The sequence below is a fragment of the Chiloscyllium plagiosum genome, unplaced genomic scaffold, assembly GCF_037043375.1.
Source record: "Chiloscyllium plagiosum isolate Xiang-an unplaced genomic scaffold, Cpla_swu_hap1 HiC_scaffold_13, whole genome shotgun sequence".
In the NCBI taxonomy this organism is placed as follows: domain Eukaryota; kingdom Metazoa; phylum Chordata; class Chondrichthyes; order Orectolobiformes; family Hemiscylliidae; genus Chiloscyllium; species Chiloscyllium plagiosum.
This window is the reverse complement of record NW_028270151.1, coordinates 62,997,005-63,003,004: the sequence shown is the minus strand read 5'-3', so window position 1 is coordinate 63,003,004 and position 6,000 is coordinate 62,997,005. Positions and strand designations below refer to the sequence as shown.

The window sequence follows — 6,000 nt, the reverse complement described above, 5'->3', positions numbered from 1 at the left end:
AAGAGAGAAAGAGAAAAGAGAGAAAGAGAAAAGAGAGAGAGAGAAAAGAGAGAGAGAGAGAGAAAGAGAGAGAAAGAAAGGGAGAAAGAGAGACAGACCCACAGACAGACCCACAGACAGACCCACAGACAGACCCACAGACAGACCCACAGACAGACCCACAGACAGACCCACAGACAGACCCACAGACAGACCCACAGACAGACCCACAGACAGAGAGAGAGAGAGAGAACACACAGCGTCAGCCCTCCTCAGTAGCAGCAAAACTGTTATCCCAATCAGATACTATCTTTCATATTCTGTGACTACTCGGAGTGTCAGGGGACTCAAGTGGGTGTATGAATAGGTTTTTAATTCAGTATGTGGGAAAATATATAAGGTCTAGTTTGTAACAGAACACATTAGAAATAAGTGCACAGTTTAATACATTCATAAAGGAATTGTAAAGTTTAAGGATTGACTTTTCTCCTCTCTGTACACACCAACAGCTACAGTCAGCAAATGCTGAACTCACAGCAGCTGGTAGTTGCCCGACTCAAACAGGCATCAACAATACCTAAGTAAAAGAAAACCAAAACCTTTATTCCAATATGAATATAAAAAGTACTACCTGCTTGCAAGTGAACTATGATTGACAGACATTACTCAGAGGATGCAGTTTAATTGTGATCGACAGTTTAAAAAAAAGCAACAACTAATTTCTGGTCCTTTCACAGGACAATTTCTCACCAGATTCAACCTGCCTGGTTTAACATTTAAAAAAAAAAACTTGGCAGTTAATGCTCAGTCATCATCTAACAGGTGCATTCCTAATGTTAATACCACTACCAAATGAGTAATCTCTTCTCCTACAGCATAAAATCATCGCTTTCCTTATATATTGGTGTTTCGCATGAGTTATCCTGATGGGTGCAAGACGAAAATCTTTGACAAAATGCATCTTTTTCAGCAATACAAGTTCTGTTCTGCTAAGTGATATTTGTATAGAAGCTTAAGGAGAGGCAGGGAGGTTTGTGGAGGAACTTGGAGTCAGTAAAGTGTGATGCTGGAAGAAGCACAGCAGATCAGAAAAGAGGGTTGACGCTTCAGGCATAACAATGCACAGTCCTGATGAAGTGTGGAAGAGATGAAAAGCTGTGCTTTTTCCTTTGCCACACATTACCGACTGAATTCCTCAGCATTTGCAGTCCTCACCATCTCTTTATGGAGGAACTTAAGAGTTTAAAACCTAGGCAGCTGAAAGCACATCTTCTGGTGGTGCTATGAATACAGTCAGTAATGCACCAGACTTTTCATGAACAAAAATATCTTGGATGGTAACAGAGCTAACCATTGAATAAAATGTCCTTTCATCAGAAAATGAAAGGCCATTGAACCAAAACATTGAATCTTTCTCTCCATAGATGCTGCCTGACCTAAGTCTTTCCAGTGTGTTTCTTTCAATTTCAAATTGCCAGCATCTGCAATGGGGTGTCTTTTTATTTTTGATCATAGTAGGTCTCAGAAATTGCAGACATAAGGATAGATTGCAAATCAGGATGAAAATGTTAGAATGGAGACATGCTTAATTGGGAGCTACATAAGTCAGCAAGCGCAAAGTTAACGTGCAAGCAGCACTTGGTGTGAGTTAGGATACAAATGGAAACTTATTTAAGGTGAAGGATATGGAGCCAGCTCTGGGAGCATTGGAATCATTAAGTCTAGAGCTAACAAGATCATCCATAGGATGTTAGCAGCAGATGAGCTGTATGTTGTAGTCATGCAACCTGCAGAGATGGAAACTGGTAGTCTATTACAAGGCTATCAGGAATAAATTCTATTCCTGATGAAGGGCTTTTGCCCGAAACGTTGACTTTCCTGCTCCTCAGATTCTGCCTGACCTGCTGTGCTTTTCCAGCACCACTCTAATCTAGACTCTGGTTTCCAGCATCTGCAGTACAGGAACGACTGGGAGGCCGACCGACAGAGGCTACCTGACATATGCAGGGCAGCCGAAAGTGTGCCGAACCTGCGGGAAGTCGGGACACGTGACGGCGGACTGCAAAGTGACTATCTGCAGGAACTGCAAACAGGAGGGTCACCTGACCAAGGACTGTCAGGAAGCAAAGAGCTGCAGCCTGTGCAGAGAGGCGGGCCACATGTACAAAACCTGCCCAAGACAGGGGGGCCCCACTTACACACAGATGGCCGGAGGTGGCAATGTGAGCCGGGGACCCCCAAAGACCAGTAAGGTCCACCCAGACAGCAGGGAAACGGAGTCTAGTGGCACCCAGAAAGAAGAACAGGCTGGAACGGAGGAGGTGACAGCCAGCGGAGAGACACAGCAGCTAATTCCTAGCTCTAGCAATGATGGAAGCAATGGAGGAGGAGGTATTCGAAAAGGCAGAGGAGTGGATACCTGTTAAAAACAGGAAGAGAAAATTCTGCCAGGCCCCCAAAGCCTCCCAGCAAAAGGGGAAAAGACAGCTGCACGAGGGAGGGACGGCCAGCTCTTCGGATGGGGAAGACGGGCGCAAGGAAGGTCATCACCACGAGAAGAGACAGAGCGCCGTAGGTGAAGAGGAGGGCATTTCCTCCCAACCAGGAAAACAATGGACCCCCGAAGTCCACCCTCCACCCAGTGAGAACCAGGGGGTACCTTCTGCCCCACAACTACAGCTAACTGAGAGCTGTGATCCTCTGACAGTCCCACTGTCAGACACAGAACTGGATGGTGAGGACCCTTGCCTTGGCTCAATGACACGAGAGTGGGTAAATGACCTCAGTGAGGAGCTGGACAGCTACCTCAGCCCAGCGAGGGTCCAGCAGTTCGTGCTCACCATGGGGATGTAGACAGCTACCCCAGAGACAGGACAGTCAAATGGACAATGGTAACCCCATAAACTGGGGGTTAAAGAAGTTTCCTTTGCTATCGTATAACAGGGGGCCCAGTCAGTAGGTGGGTTCCGCTGGAGCCACAGCCAAATACGAAAAGACTGGATGGCTAATAAACAGAACTGTAAATACGATAACTGTAAATTTGATTAATTCAATCTGTTCTCTGTAATGTTAAGACATGCAATGTGTATATGAACGACATGACCAATTGTACAGGTACCAAAGATTTCTTTCTATGAATAAAGTATATTTTGAAATTTAAAAAAATCAGTAACTTGCTGGATACAGAAGTGACACATAGATGTCGGCATTGAAAGGGTTGAAACATACTTAGCTAATTCAAAACTGACACCTGCTTTAAAATACAAAAGGACCATTACAATATGTACAAATTGTTTAACTCGATAGAGATACGAGTGCAAGTAAACAGACAGAGTAGAAGCCTCTTTAAAACCACAATCATTCTAGGGTGGAGACTCTTAAAGCACCAAGAAATAATCACTGGAAACAGAGTGGAGAATAGTCTTGAAATAAAGAGGCATGATCAGTGTGGAATGTGCAAAACAGAGGAGCTGATTAGCTTTAGAAAGAATGCAATCACTGTGGAATGCAACAACTGAGCTCATCGAGTTTCACAATTACCAAAGCTGTAATAGTTTCAGATAACTTACTGTCATATGATAATCTGATATCTCAGCACATGACAGGATAGTTTGCTTTGTACATTTCACATACTCTAACATCAGAGGTTTTTTATTGCAAAACATTCATTATTCATAGCAGGAAATCCTTGTATACATACATAGTTAACTAAGTCATTCAGAACTATACTGCTTCTACTAACAGAGCAGAAGACAAACATTGGGGTTCGGCTTTCTCTATATTTACAATTAAACTCTTGGCATTTATCGGAGGCTTTGGGGAGTGTCCAATTACTGAATGGAGCCTCATTATGCTTTGGCAGAAGGACCTTTCATGGTTGTTTTTCCACCACTGCCTCAAATGTTCATGTGTCCCTCAGGCCTGGACCTTCGAATGTGCCAGTCTGCAGCATCCAGTCGGGGTCGACACTTTCAACTGGAAGACCATCACATTTCAGGCAGACCAAAGGGAATCTTTCACAGAGCTGATGGCCCACCAAGCACAGTTGATGTTTGTGTTTGGGAGGGAGAGGGGGTAGGGAGTAGGGAGGAAATTATGTTCTTGGTGATGGGGTCTATTTGGTGTCAGCCGAAGTGTTTGAGGATGATGCATTGGACGTGGAGACTGTTGAAATGGTAGATGAGGACAAGGGGGACTGTCTTTATTGTGTTGGGGGAGGGGGGTGGTGGGGGCATGGTTTGGACCAGCGGAGCAGGGAATGAGGTGGTGCAGCAGAGGGCTGTCTAGATGAAAGGGGAGAAAGCATGTCATTCAAAATAGGTGGACATCTGGGATGCTTGGGAGTGGAATGTCTACTCATCCAAGCAGATGTGGCAGAGGCAGAGGAATTGGGAGAAAGGGATAGAGTTCTTGCAGGACACTGGGTGGGAGGAGATATAGTCTAGGTGGTTGAGAGGGAGTCTGTGGGTTTATAATAAACATCCATCTGGACACCGTCACCAGAGCTGGAAATGGAGAGGTCAGGAAAAGGGAGGAGGTGTCCGAGATGGACCATGTGAATTTGAGGGCAGGGTGGAAGTTCTGGGCAAAGTTGACGAACTGCTCCAGTTCAGCCTGGGTGCAGGATGTTGCACCAATGCAGTCATCGATGTAACAGCGCCAGAGTTGGGGTACAGTACCTGTGTAGGTGCTGAAGAGGGACTCAGTATCCCCAAACTGAGGATACTAAATTGTAGATAAAAATATAGAAAAAAAAGGACGAGGAGGAAAACTAGTTTGTGTTTGTCAATGTTCAGTCTCCTTGAGAAGCTAATGAATGACAATTGCACGTGAAGTGTCTTGGCAAAGTTGTATTAAATTCATGCAAGTTAGAAGTAGTAACCAGATGATGCTGTGACAAAAATGAGGGGTTAAGCTATTAGAAAGAAATGCTTTCTAACTTGCTTCAGTGGTATTGAAATTCCTGGATGGGTCAAGGCTATCAGTGAGGCAGTGTGGTGGATAAAGGGGTCCACACATACACCAGGTAGATAAAAGCAGTCAGGCTCTTGACTCCAGGCTAAGGACAAGCAACAGAAGGAAATGTTTAGTCAGTTGGAGTCAAAATTGGGGAGCTAAGTATGCTATAGTTGGCAGGAGAAAGAATCTGTTACAGCAAAAGAGGCTCAACCAGGATGTTGCAGAATTTTAGGATGGTGTCAGTCCACTGAGAAAGTGGATGTCTTGAAGGCATATCAAGGGAAGGGGAAAGGAAGGAAGTGGATGAGAGATGGCTGAAACAAAAGGGTTGCAAAGCAGAGCAGGATAGATGGGATATTAAAGCCAACTAATGGGTTTTGCTGTTGTTACAACACCAGGGCAGATCATTCATTACGTGACAGAATGGAGGTAAGTTGCAGCAAAGGTGAAGGATTAGTTGTGTTCTGTGACCAAATGGAAAACAAAGGAGGTCTATATTATTGCACTTGGAAATGGGAGAAAAGGATTTGTGGTCCCATTGAGTTCCAAGAAACTACAGAAGTAGCCTTTAGTAATGCGGAACCAGCACCGGGGCAAAAGCCACATGATTGCTTTCTATTTTGATCACAGACTTGTTACTGGCCACCCTTAACTCAGGGCCTTATTGGAGAGGAAAGGAGCAGGGATTGAGGCACCTGGATGAAATGAAGACCTAGATCTCATGGACTATGGACCTCAGAAAAGGGGACACATACCAACTAGTTCAGAATATTCCCAGTTGCCAGTTGTGAAAGGCTACTGCTGAATCTGTAGCACTGTTGAAAAAGTGTTCTGTTTTTGGAACGAGAGAGGAAGAGTCAGGCTACGCAACCACCTCAGCGTCTAAGTCACTTAAACTGACTGAACCCCTTGAGATCTATTTTCTATGTGGTTTTAAAGCAGTTTGTAGCTCAGCATGGCATATTTGATGTCTCTGTTTTCCTCAAGAGCAAACATTCTAGGTGTATGCACACACGTGTACGCAGAATGTTTACTATTTGAAATGCGACACATGATTTGGTT

General features: G+C 44.5%; 1 protein-coding gene across 1 annotated transcript in view; it reads right to left on the bottom strand.

Moving 5' to 3' along the window:
• The window catches only part of wdfy1 (WD repeat and FYVE domain containing 1), a 92,022-nt gene that overhangs the window by 51,950 nt on the left and 34,072 nt on the right, over positions 1 to 6,000 (bottom strand). The window lies entirely within an intron of this gene.